This window comes from Gavialis gangeticus, unplaced genomic scaffold (assembly GCF_001723915.1).
Source record: "Gavialis gangeticus isolate Ggan-Ray unplaced genomic scaffold, GavGan_comp1, whole genome shotgun sequence".
NCBI classification, from domain to species: Eukaryota; Metazoa; Chordata; order Crocodylia; family Gavialidae; genus Gavialis; species Gavialis gangeticus.
This window is the reverse complement of record NW_017728998.1, coordinates 45,942,398-45,956,773: the sequence shown is the minus strand read 5'-3', so window position 1 is coordinate 45,956,773 and position 14,376 is coordinate 45,942,398.

The following is a 14,376-nucleotide window of genomic DNA, read 5'->3' as shown; positions in this document are numbered from 1 at the left end:
TTTCTGAGTTTCTCTTGTAGACAGCAGTACCAGGCCACTGCACTGCACCCCAGCACCCACTCTGACGATCTGGGGGAGACAGGGGCCCTGGGGCTCACCCCAGTGAGTCCTGGGGAGGGAGGTCCCCTTTCCCAGGACCCCAAGGCAGACACTGAAGCCACCTCAGTGCCTGATGGGTCTCTTCCCTCCCCCTCCCAGAAAAACCTCACTTCCAGCCTGCTCCATGGTCCCGCACCAGAGGGGGTCAGTGTGGAGTCCACTAATTCATAGGCCAATCTTGTCGGGGACCCGCCAGGGCTCCAGCTCTACCCTATCATTTTGTGAAGGACCTCTCCACCCCCACCCTTACCCCCACTCCTTTCCCAAGGGGCTGCGGAGCTCTCCCAATCGCAACTGGAATCTAGGGTCTTAGCAGACCAGGGGGGCTCAGACAGTGCCTAAGGAGCCTGCTGAGCCCCAGGACCAGGAGGAGGATGCCCAAGAATTGGTAGGCTCCATGGAGCATGCAGATCTCTGGGTTCTGGTGGTCCCCATGGGTGAGCTAATTGCATTTCTTGATCACGACTACACATGGTGGTCTGCCAGCAAGGTACAGCTCACCTTGGACCACTGGGTAGATTTTGATAGTATCCCGGTGACTGAGACTGCGAGGGCACTGGTGGGAGAAGGCAAGGGGCCCAAAAGCTGCAATGCCCGGATCTATAGGCGGGCCCTCAGTTTCATAGACACCCGGGAGGGTGCTGTGTGAGCTGACAGGCCCCACACCAGGTGCTAAAATGCATGAGGTCCCTGCTGAACTGTCTACTCCACCCCTTCAGCCATGAGGTCATTTAAGAGAGCAACCCTCAATGTCCACAGCTGCAGGAAAGGTCTCTGGAGATGCTGGGTGCTCTCTTTCCTTCAGGAGGGGGGGTACCCCCTGGTTTTCTTGCAGGAGACCCTGATGACTCCGGCCGATGAGCCTAATTGGCAGCTGGAGTGTGGAGGCAAGGTCTTTTTTAGTCACCTCTCGGCCACCTCTAGTGGGGTGGCCATGATGTTCTCTGCAGGCCTGCAGCCAAAGATTCTCCTGGACATTGAGGTGGTGCCAGGCTGCCTGCTGTACCTCCAGGTCCAAGTGCCTGGGCTGGGCCTGAACCTTCTGAATGTGCACGCCCCTGCAAAGGACCCGGAGTTGGTGGATTTTTTCCACCAGGCGGCCACTTACATCGGCACCCTCAACCAGCTGCAAGTGCCTGGTCCTTGGCAGGGACTTTAATGTCACCCTAGACGTGCGAAACTGGTCAGACAGGGAGCGGAACCAGGCCGCCATGGGCATCCTCAGGGGGATCCTGACGGACAACTCCCTGTTGGACGTATGGCGTGCCTGCCACCCTACCGACCCCCCCCCGCCTTCAACTATGTGAGGGTGGGGGAGGAGCAGGCATGCCACTCCTGGTTAGACCAGATTTATATCTCTTTGCTGCACCCACTCCTCTGGCATGCAGCCAACCCTTTTCAGCAATAACCACCTTGTCTGGCCCAGGCCATGCTAGGGCCTGGGCGTCCAAAATCAGCCTACTGGCATTTCAGTGCCAGTCTGCTGGAGGATGTAGGCTTCCAGGAGGCCTTCTGGGAGTTCTGGCTGGCCTGGCAGGAGCAACGGGCAGCTTTCCCCTCAACTCGGAGAAGGTGGGGCATGGGGAAAGTGCGCACCCGGCTTTTTTGCAGCAGCTACACTTGGGGGCGGACCTGGCAGAGGGAGGCAGTCTGGGAGCAGCTCAAGTGGGAAGTGCTGGAGCTGGAGAGGCACCTGGCCACCAACCCAACCAATTCCGTCGCTCTGTGGAAAGTGATGGGAGAGGTGGAAAGAGCTTTGTGCTCAGGATGATCACTGAGCTCACGCGTCCAGCTCCTTCAGCACATGGACTGCGGCTCCTGCTTCTTCTATGCCCTGGACAGGAGGCAGGGGCTGAAGAGTACATCACCTACCTTCTGGTGGGTGAGAACACTCTCTTTCTCTTCACGGATCCAGGTGAGATGCGCCGGCGCATGTGGGACTTTTACAAAGAGCTCTTCTCCCTGGTTCTGACCAATGCAGAAGCCTGTCAGACTCTGTGGGAGGGACTCCCACAAGTCAGCACAGGTGACTGGGACTGGCTGGAAGCTCCTCTCACTCTGGCTGAGTTTTTGGCTGCCCTCTGCTTGATGCCTGGCAACAAGGCACCAGGCATTGATGGGCTGACTGTGGAGTTCTACCAGACCTTATGGGATGCCCTTGGCCCAGACTTTGCTGCGGTCTGGGCTGAATCCCAGGGAAGTGGGGAACTCCCTGTAGTGCCAGAGGGCTGTGCTGACCCTCCTGCTGAGGAAGAGGGATCCCCATGACCTGAGGAACTGGCGTCCCATGTCCCTCCTCTGCATGGGCTACAAGGTAGCAGTGAAGGCCATCTTGCTGCGCGTGCGGTCCGTGCTGACAGATGTACTCCATCCCGACCAGACATTCACAGTGCCCGGACATTCCATTTTCAACAACCTGTACCTGGTCCAGGACCTCCTGGAGCTAGTGTGCTGGGAGGGCCTGTCTTTCGCCCTACTATCCTTGGACCAGGAGAAGGCATTTGACAGAGTGGATCATGGGTACCTCACAGGCACACTGTGGGCCTTTGGCTTTGGTCCCTGCTTTGTGTGGGCTCTCCAGGTGCTGTACGCCTCTGCAGAGTGTTTGGTTAAGCTCAGTGGTTAAGCTCAACTGGACCCTGACGGAGCCCATCCCATTCAGGAGAGGTATGCATCAAGGCTGTCCACTGTCAGGCCAGATGTATGCCTTGGCCCTGGAGCCCTTCCTCGTTCTCCTGTGGAGGCGGGTGGTGGGGTTGATGCTCTGGGAGCTGGCGGTGTGGCTGGTCCTGCCAGCATGTGCTGATGATGTACTCTTTGTGGTCCAGAACTCAGGCAACTTGGTGCAGGTGAAGGCCTACCAGGTGTTGTACTCGGTGGCCTCTTCTGCCTGGGTCAGCTGGGTCAAGAGCTTTGGCCTGGTGGTGGGTGACAGGTGGTAGACGGACTCACTCCCACCCGCGCTCCGCAGGATCTGCTGGAAGTTGGTTCCAGATCCTAGCCGTCCTAACTGTGAAGTAGTTCTTACAGATGTCTAATCTAAACCTACTCTCCAACAACTTGTGGCCATTATTCCTTAACCTTTTACACTGCGAGAAAAGCCTTTATTTTATAGCAAATAAGCATTCCCTGTGTAGCATTTGAAACCCAAACATTAGAGCACCAAGCTTAAAGAAAAAAATGGCAGTAAATAAACATAAAATGACTGTATTGATGTTTACTGTCCAAGCTGAAAGAAATGAAAAAGTGAGTATGAACAAGACAATCTGACTTTAATTTTTTTCTTCCTTTAATAATTTATGAAGGTAATGATGTAATTATTTTATACTTTAGGATGTTTAATTTGACATTGTTTCTTTAAGAATCTTATGGGTTGCATCCTACCTATGTCGGATTTAATAGCTTTGCTCCCACTGACTTCATAAGGTTCAGATTTCATTCTCTGCCCTTGGAGCTCCTGCCCAGTAGGATCTCAAAGCTCTTTAGCAAGGTTAGTAAGACCTGTTACTACATATCTTAGCTAGATGGGGAAACTGAGTCCCAGGTGCCTTTTTATTATGCTCCTGAAAATATAAGAAAAGTAAGGATTTCTGTTATTGGCCTAACCACATGGTTGGGATAGACTTAAAAAAACTTTTGAATGAAGCACATGGAATTCAGGCATCCCAGCCTCCAATCTACTGCTTCCTGCCCTAGATAAGATTCTACTACTATTCTAATCCACTACTTCCATCCTAGATAACATTGCTTAGAATATTGCCATTGGTAAGCATAACAGATATGTTAGTGAATGGACTTTGTGCTGATGATCCCTTGGGTTTAACCATGCATAGGGTGAGAGGTGTAAACTAAATAGACACTGAGTGCCCTGGGCACCAACAGTGCAAAGGGCAGTGTAGGACTAAAATCTAAGTCTATATATAAGTGTGGAGGCTGGTCCGACATGCTGTAATTACAGCACATTGAAGCAATTGAGTCTGCAGGAGCATGGTAATTACTGTGCTCCAGCCAGCCTCCACGTCTTGTTTATCAGCATCCCCACATTTCAAAATGGCAGTGGGGGTGCTTTATCTGAAGTCCGCTGCCATTTTGAAGCACAGCGATGCTGATATACGAGACACTCTTGGCACTTCAATTAGAGCGGCTGTTGGAGTCACTCCAATTAAATCACCCACTCCCAGAGCATGTGTATAGAAGCCCTAAGGCTAGGGACATACATTACACATAAACTGGGGTAAATGATCAGAAACTGATTTAAACTTAGAATCATAGAATCAATGAGTGGGAAGGGACCTAGACAGATCATCGAGTCCAACCCCCTGCCATGGGCAGGAATGACACTGGGGGTGAGAGGGGTTATTAGACCCCAACCAGATGCCTATCCAGTCTCCCTTGAAGATTTCCAGGGAAGGTGAGAGCACCACCTCTCTGGGAAGCCCATTCCAGGCTCTGGCCACCCTTACAGTGAAGTAGTTCTTCCTAATATCTAACCTAAGATATCTTAGGTTTCTTTAGCTTGCTTGCAAGAATGCTAAAATCAAGGTACACCACATCCACCAGCCTCCCCACATCCACAGAGCCAGTCACCTCATCATAGAAGGCAGTCAGGTTGGTCAGGCATGACTTGCCCCTGCTGAATCCATGCTGACTGTTCCTAATCACCCTTTTCTCCTCCAACTGCTTAGAAATGGATTCCTTGAGGATCTGCTCCATGATTTTTCCAGGGGCTGAGGTGAGGCTGACTGCTCTGTAGTTCCCTGGATCTCCCTCCTTCTCTTTTGTAAATATGGGCACTGTTTGCCCTTTTCCAATCATCCAGGACCTCTCCTGATCCTCATGAGTTTTCAAAGATGATGGCCAATGGCTCTGCAATCACATCAGACAACTCCCTCAACACCCTCAGGTGCATTGCATCTGTCCCCATAGACTTGTACATGTCCAGCTTTTCAAAGTAGTTCCTAACCTGTTCTTTCAGCACTGAGGGCTGCTCACCTCCTCCCCGGACTGTACTGCCTGGTGCCATAGTCTGGGAGCTGACCTTGCCTGTGAAGGCTGAGGCGAAGAAGGCATTGAGTACTTCAGCCTTTTCTCCATCTTCTGTCACTAGGTTGCCTCCCCCATTCAGTAAGGGACTTACACTTTCCTTGATCCTCCTGTTTTTACTGACATACTTGTAGAATTCCTTCTTGTTACCCTTCACATCCCTTGCTAGCTGCAACTCCTATTGCACTTTGGCCTTCCTGACTTCATTCCTGCATGCCCAAGCAATTCTTCCCTAATTATTTGTCCAAGTTTCCACTTTTTATGAACTTCCTTTTAGTGATTTAGTTTACTAAAGATTTCCCTACTAAGCCAAGCTGGTCTTCTGCCATACTTGCTAGTCTTCCTGCACATTGGGATGGTTTGTTCCTGCACTCTCAGTAAGGCTTCTTTGAAGTACAGCCAGCTCTCCTGGACTCCTCTCTCCCTCAGTCTGGTACCCCAGGGGATCCTGCCTATGAGTTCCCTGAGTGAGTCAAAGTCTGCTTTTCTGAAGTCCAGGGTCTTTACACTGCTGCTCTCCATCCTTCCTTTCCTCAGGATCCTGAACTCAATCATTTCATGGTCACTTCTGCCCAAGTTGCCATCCACTACTACATTCCCCACCAATTCTTCCATGTTAGTGAGCAGCAGCCCAAGAAAAGCATAGGCCCTAGCTGGCCCTTCCAGCACTTGCACCAGGCAGTTGTCCCCAGTACTTCCCAAAAACTTCCTGGATTGCCTGTGCACTGCTGTATTGCCCTCCCAGCAGATGTCAGGGTAATCGAAGTCCCCCATGAAAACAGGGGCCGGTGACCAGGAAACTCCCGCTAGCTGTTTGAAGAAGCTTCATCCACCACTTCCTCCTGGTATGGTGGTCTATAGCAGACCCCCACCACGACATCAACATTGTTGCTCTCCCCTCTGACCTTAACTCAGACATTTTCAACAGCATATCTCCAGCTTCATACTGGAGCTCTGAGCAATCATAGGGCTCTTTTACATAAAGTACAACTCCTCCTCCTTTTCTTCCCTGCCTGTCCTTCCTGAACAGTTTGTACCCATCCATGACAATGCTCCAGTCATGTGAGCTGTCCTGCCCTTACATTTTAAAAAGGTGGTCTGGGGCATCTCAAACTCCTTTGGGATGCTGCAACACATACGTGCATGCTCATGTTGATGCAGCCCTATAGGGCTTTTTTGCATCTTATAGCAGTGGTACTCTAGGGTCCTGCTTTTTACATCCAAAATAGGCAAAATGAAACCTAAACGCACATTGCTTTACTTCTGCAGTCATGAAGCTAGAGTTTCATAAAGCTGAACTCTTAAGAAATCCATTCACTAAATGGGAGTTCAGTTCTTGAAAACCTTGCCCTGTAAGAGAACTTGCAGTTACCTCAGAACGAGCTTTATGAAAAGAAAGAAGGTAGAATATCTGTTGAAGAAGGAGGTGGGTTCCAGGTTAATTTTTTTCTGCAGATAGAAAGATAAGTGCATATTTGTGAGTGTTGGGTGCACAGTCCATAAAAAAAGTTAAGAGATTATGGAAGAGAGGTCAGAAACCACCAGAGCAAGTGAAGATATAAGCAGAAGCAGAATAGCTTCAACATAAGCAGCAACTGGTGGGGTTTTAGAGCATGTTTGAGAAATGAAGAGGAGGAGAATTAGAATAATTCCTGAGAATTTATTCTCTGACACCTGTGAGCTTTCGTTAAGAGACAAGCTTTCAAGGTTAGCCAATAGCTGGTATTACAGCTGTGGGACTTGGTAACAGTGAAGAAAGTGTTTGCATCAAGGGACATGACAGAGAGAAAGAATTAGATAATGATTAGATCAGAAATATAGGATACCAAAGACTTGCTCAGGTGGTGCAGGAACATATAAACAGGGTAGCTGCAGTAAGTCAGGCTTGGGGACAGATCGGATGGACCTTCTGGAGGGAAAGCAAGGCAAAAAGAGAGGACCCAGGTAAGAGAACTGTGGAAGGTTTTAACAGAACATCAGCCAAAATGAGGAAAGAAAAGGTGGAGTGTCAAAAAAGTAATGACTGACAGGTTAGAGATCAGAGAGGCTAACAATACAAGTATATCAGTTTGAGAATTAAACTGATCTTAAATGGAGAACAAACAAGATTAGGAAGAAAATGAAGTATTTTCTTACAGTTCTGCTGCAGAATGCAGCATTTCAAATAGTTAAACAGCATGGCACAATAAGATTGCTGACAATTGTTGCACAGTCTCTGACAAATAACTATCTTTCATCCATTCAATAAAACATAGTTCCATATCAGTTATATTCTAGCATAAGCCAGATGATTAGGCTGTCTGTCTCAAGCAAGAAAACAACTGTGATCAAGATTACGTCCCACCACGTTCCAAAATAATGCATGGGCACCATGCATGGTCAAATTTTTTTTTCCTGATCACTTTAATTGTATTCACAAACCAGTAAACATTAAATGAATACATTTCCTGCCCAAGTCAAGTCACCAGGCTTATTTACTCTTAAACTACTCTCCTGATATCTCAGTTTCTTTTACTCTCCACAACTCCCACCTCTCTTTTATATCCAGTGTAGAGTTTAATGAGTATCAACTTTAACCATGAATCACCAGGATTAACCTCTTAGTAGAGTTAATGCTCCTTAATAAAGTGTATTCAAAATGGAGCCCTGCTGCACCATTACAAGGATCTAACCATCATTTTCTCTTTGGTTTGTGTCACAGGATGCTTCCGTGCCCTGCTCCTAGAAAAGGTACAGGTGCTGGTTGCCGAGGCAACCGCAGTAGGGTCAGCTGACCAAAAGGGGGCAGGGCCTGGCCTATATAAACAAGTCAGGCTGAGGCCAAAAAGGCAGTTCCTCCCTAACATCCAAGGGAGAAGGAGCTCTCCTGGAGCAAGCAGCGTAGAGAAGCCCGATGGCCTGAGCAGCTTCGGTTCAAGGATACTGGGTGGAGAAAGCCCTGGTAGGGATTTGAATGATGATTAGCCAGAGGGCTTAGAGTTTGCGTTTTAGCCAGGAGGCTTAGTTTTGAGTTGTAGCTGATTGCCTTATGTTATTGCTTTTGTTGTTACACTGGAGGACTGGGTGAGGCTAATAGGGGTTGGAGGAGGTCTCATAGGGGCTCCACAGCGGTGTGGGGACCCTGGTGTCAGAGAGGGCACAGCATTGAGGGGTGCACTGATCCCAGCCCTGAGAAGGGGCACAGTGCATTGGGAGCAAGGTAAGGTCGAGGCCGCCTGAGCCCCACAGGAGTCATAGACCTGAGGAGGGGATTTAGGGGCCAGGTACGGCTACGGCCGCCTGAGCCCCAAGCACAGAGAGGCCCTAGTGTGGGCAGAGCCCAGGGAGGGCGCACAGATGAGAAGCCCCAGGGAGGGCACTCACTTAAGACCCCAGAGGGGAATTTGGGGGCTAGGCACGGCTACAGCCACCTGAGTCCTGATTGTGAGACAGGGCCCCAGGGCGGGCAGGATCGTGAGGGAAGGCCCCAATCGTGAGAGCAGGCCTGAGTGTGGGCATGGCTGCGGAGAACGCAGGCATCTGAGAGAAAAGAGAAGCCAGGAAGCGCTCGTGAGGGCGCAGGCAAGACGGCCGCGAGACAGACCAGGGAGTGTCTGCGGGGAGCGTGGGCAACTGTGAGGAAAGAGAGGCCAGGGAGCATCCGTGAGGGCGCAGGCGGTTGAGAAGGAGGCCAGAGAGCCCGTGAGGGCCTGGGCCGGGGTGAGGAGGCCAGAGAGCCCGTGAGGGCACAGATAGAAGTTGACTAGACAACGTCCAGTACATCTGCGAGGCTTGGGGTGTGGTATCAGGGGTGGTAGGAGCCACGTGTTGCCCTTAAGGCATGAGTGCACAGAGTCACCTTTTAGACAGGGCATAGACTTGAATATGTCAGGGGTACCGTGTCGAGGATAAAAGGCAGCCTCCCTTAATACTCTTGCCATCAAAGACATGGCGGGCAAGAATGAGGGTGCATTGACACCGACTTGGCACGGTAGGGGGCGCTAGGAGAGATCACGGCCGCTCCTAGGATGCCGCCCTGTGACAGTTTGTTTTCATTTTGTATTCTGAAGCTTATGTTTAAGAGTACAAATTAACAAAATCCTTAATATAGATTGTCTTAATTCTCCTTATTTATGGAAATATGCCACCACAGTTGCACAGGAAATCTGAAGTATAAAGAGGTTAACTGACTTGCCTACTATTAAACAGTAAGTGAGCAGCTGAAATAGGGTCTTGATTTTTTTTTTTTTCTGGCCACCAAAACTTCAGTCTCCTCAGACTGGACACTTATAGCCAGATTTGCAAAGGCATTGGGGTATTCAAAGATAGAGGCAGGCATCCAGTGGGATTCTCAACATATCCCAAGCAAGCTGAAACAAGTGGGACTTAGTAAGTGTCTAGCTCACTTGGATACTCTGGCAAATCCACACGTACTGAAATGCTATTCAAATCTTTCCCAACCTCTCTCACGGTTTTCCACGTTTGTCAATTAGAGGTTGTTATAGACATACACTTTAAGGAGCCAAATTCTTCCCACCTTACAGGAGGTGTCAGAGCAGTTAAGGTGTCTTGCTTTGGGTTCAAAGGCTTGAGTTCCAGCTTAATGCTGGACTCAAGTTAAGGGCTCCCTCCAGTCAACCCAGCTATAAATAGGTACCTGGTCATTTCAGGTAGAGTCAAAGACCCTTGCAGCTATTGACTAGAGCAGCGGTTTTTAAACTTTTTGAGCTGAGCCCCCATCCCCTCTAATGCCAGAAGCAGCAGCACAGCCAGGCACATGGCACCCCTCATCCTAACTGCTGCCACAGTTCAGCTCAGTTTGGTGGGCTCCACCTACCATGGCTCTAGCATCTCCTGCCTTGGCCCTACTGCTGCTCTAAGCTGCACATCCACCACACCGGGCTCCCAGAGGTGGAGCACCCTGCTGTCAGAGCCTGCCAGGGGCTCCCTGCATCCCCCCATGAGGCTGCAGTGGCACCAGCTCCTTGAAAACTTCTTGCCCACACCTCCACCAATGTTCCTTCATGCCCCCCCACCCCACCCCCGGGGAGGCATGCCTGACAATTTGAAAACTGCTGGACTAGAGAAACTGGCATCCCATTAGGTCAGAAACTGTACTGACCTAATGAGCCCTCTATGATCAAGGGGAGCAAAAAAACACCCCAAAACATAACTATGTTTAGTTTGTGTTCATATGTATTTTTTTCATGCTAAATATTCATCTTAATTTAGGAAAATATTCATCCCAATTCTGGTGTTTACCTGAAGAAATGATACTATACCTTAAAGAGTATAAATGTCTATTTAGGCTCCTGAGGCATGATTATGTACATATCATACACCATTTTGTGGAATAGGGTAGACTTTGTAGTCTTTTCAGTACAGTACTTGGGAACATGGAAGAATGCATCAGTGAGCTTGCACCATGTTCAGATTAATTTTCTTATAGTTATGTGTGTAAGATCTCAAACAAAGGCTAAGTACAAAGGCTGACCTCAGTCCTGGGTAAAATCTCTGAAAAATTTATTAAGGAGGCCATCAATCACAAGCTGGTAACTGACAGGGTGTTAAGACGTAACCAGCATAGCTTTGTTGAAGGTAGATCATGCCTGACAAGCTTTGTGTCCTTCTATGACAAGATAACTAGCCATCTGGATGAGGGATATGAGGTTGACATGATTTACTTAGACTTCAGTAAATCATTTGATTCTGTTTCCCACAGGATACTCTCAAACTGGAGGTTGCTGGGCTGGACCAATCTACAGTGAGGTGGGTGGACAATTGGCTCAGAGGCCACTCCCAAAAGGTGGTAATTGATGGGATGGCCTCATCCTGGAGGGCTGTCTCCAGTAGTGTCCCCCAGGGATTGGTGCTTGGACCCGTGTTCTTCAATATATTCATTAATGACTTGGATGAGGGGGTGGAGAGCTTTATGGTTAAGCTCACGGATGATATCAAGCTGTGGGGAAACATGGGCACATTGGAGGATAGGGCCAGGATCCAAGATGACCGTGACAGGCTGGAATCTTGATGTCATGGTGCGGGGTCCTGCAGGATGGCCGTGATCTCCCCAAAACCCCCTTCCCATGCCAGGTTGGCCCAAAGGGCACCCTCGATTCTCGCCTGCCACATCTTTGATGGTAGATATATATTAGGGAGGCTGCCTTTACATCTTCTTGGACACGGTTCTGCTGTACTCTGACCCCGTGGGCTCCTGGACCCCTTGTGGGTCCCGTTCTGCAATGGGTATTTCAGGGCACCTTAGCCTTATGGGCTATGTGTGGCTCCAACCACCCCTTTACTACGCCCCAAGCCTTGTAGATGGAACTGATGTTGTTCGGTCTGGGCCTTATTATAATTTGGCCCCCTGGTCCTTCCTGGGCTCTCTGTGGCCCTGTCTCATGCTGCGCCCTTACAGGTCCCTTCCAGATCTGTGATTCTACAGACATCTGGGGACATCAGTTCTGGCAGCATGCTAAAAGCAGCTTCACCCAAAGTGACTTGTGGGATGGGGGTTGAGAGGACTGGCTAGTTGCAGGGAGTGGTGGTGCAGCACAAACAATAAATCGGTGTGGGGGGAGGGAGGGGGTGAAAAGAGCATTCCTGGGGCTGGGGCCAGTGGCTGGGTTTTCCCAGCCCTTGGGCTGTGCAGGGTAAGTGGACAGAAGTACCATGCACCAGTTTGGCCTAAATTGAATAAGTTGATACTACATAGATCCAGGTTTATCTTAAACCAGGTTCTGCAATATTTAGACCAGTTTGTGTCCATGGACACATCTGTACAATTACAGGTTTAGACTGATGGCCTGTCACTGATACTGCGTCTGTAAGTATAAAGTCGACATGGGGTGAGCTAAGTTTAAATCAAGTGTCTGCTTTGAATCAGATTTAACCACTCCAAATGTCTTTACTTAGTCAAAAAGTCTGAAGTGATATATAAATATCCAGTGGAATATGTATTTTAAACTTCAGTGATTTAAAAAATAGGCCTTTCATTAGTAGGAAACCAGAGTTCATAACTTGAATTAACAGGCAAATAAATAAAAATGCACTGAAAGTTCATTTTTGTCCTCATCTATGATAGTGATCTGTTTTACTACAGAGCCTCTTAAAAATGGATCTCAAAGAGCAATACACTTACCCCACTACTTTTTGAGACCTACTTTATCATGGACTGAGGCACAAAGAGGTTAAATGACTCAGCAAATACATGCCAGAGTAAGGTGCAGAATACAAGAGACCTAATTTCTCCTCACCTGCTCTAACTACTAACTCACAGTTGCTCCTTAAATATTATCCAGTTAGCTTATTAATGAATCACTGCAAACTTAAGAAAATAAATCAAAACCAGTGAAAGAAGTCTATTATCCACAAGATTTGAACACTAGGGATTGTGCCTCACTTACTGAATATCACAGAGAAAAATCTGCTTGTCTATAAGAATCAGAGCCATCCCTTGGGGGGTGGGAATTGGGGGGACTACCCTGGGCCCCACATTCTGGGGGGGCCCTGTGGACAGTGCTGTACAGGCCTCACTGAGGGTGGCAGCATTCTGCGTGTCTGCTTCGCCCTCCGGGAGCTTGCCACCTCCCCCCCAGCCCTCACAGGCTGATAAGGCCCAGGCCCCACACACCCCTAAGGGCGGCTCTGATGACTATTTTGGTTTTGAAAATGCTCTGTTTCTGGGTTGTTTTTCCCTGTCTAGGGATTCAGGAGTAAGAGTTTTATAGCTGCACGCGGATGTTCTTTCTAGAGAGCAGTTTTGTATTCCATATTTTATTAAATAGAAAATATAATTCTATGTAATCAAGTCTGCTTCTGTCCCATAGTGGGGAGTCTTTCCATTTGGCTAATAGCTGAATATCTCAAAAATAGAGAGAAGAGCTTTTTTCACAGTTACTATTCAGAGAAACGGTTTACCATGCAAGCTCTCCAACCCACCCTGTAGACCTATTATTCTTGGAACATGAGGGTTTATAAAAACAACAACTATTGAAACAACTATCCTTAATCAATATGGAAATGTCATGCTCACCAACTGTTTGGCTCCTAGCAACATTCTATCTGGATGCATCTGTTTTGGGGTTCTTTGTGCATTTACTTTACATTTTAAAATTGATTTTGTCTTGGATCCAGATCACATCCTATGGAGAAACCCATGAGCGGGCTAATGCTGGGTGGAAAAATCCATGAACTTAAAACAAAGGAGTTTCTGTCAAATTTTACAAGGTAGGTGGGTGCTGGCTACTGATGGGTCAGGGTCCTAGTTTCTTAATCCATGATGTTGCCAGGGAAATCTTTGTTTCATTGGGGCCTTTAGTTCTGTCTACCACTGTACTTGTTCTGCTGGGACCTAACTACCTTCCCCAGTTTATGGATTTCATGCAACAGAACAAGTTTATTTAGCTAAAAAGTTCCTGCATGTTTCCTGGAGCATGATACGACAGTTACTCTCCAGTTTGTCTCTTTGCTGTTCAGCCATGTTCACCCAGACACTAAATACTACATTGATAAATGCCACAGAGATACCTGAAATGGTAGTCTAACTGAACAGAACATTCTCTGGAGGGGCTTTCAAAGATTCAGGACCTGATGATGCCTTATTGCTTTGACTCTTTTTCGTCCAATAGATTTTGATTCCAAGGAGTAGCATTTCCATTTCTTTTACCTTTCCCTGCACAAAAAGAGCAGAGCCCTAAGGTTTTGTTCTTTTAAAACATCAACCATTAGGAAAACCCTAAAAATATTTATCCATGCCTTCCCCTATCCATTTTCTAAGATATTATGAGAGACAGGGAAGAAAAATCTTAGTTATTAAATGTTTTTCTCTTTTTTTCCTCCTCATATTTGGAATATTTTTGAAGTCTCTTAACAGGTTAATATAGTTCCAAAAAGTTTGCACTTTTTCTCTTTTCCCTAGTAAGAGTTTCTTTGTGGGCTCCCATGTTTTCCTGTGTGTACCAAATAGGCCTTTCCCCTAGTGAAAAATGCCTCATTTTCATCCCACTGAAATCAGCAGTCTTCTCACCGCACTGTTAGTATGTTTGAACCCTGATCAGTATGAATTGCTTCTAGTTTCTGGAGTCTATTCATTGTTCTCCTGTGGTCTGACCCTTTCCATAGGGGTGCTCACAATCTCTTCTCCTATGCCTGAAAGCTTGGGCCAGAAAGCTTGCAATTAAGGATTTTTTTTTTTTTTTTTTTTTTTTTTTTTTTTTTTTTTTTTTTTTTTTTTTTTTTTTTTTTTTTTTTTTT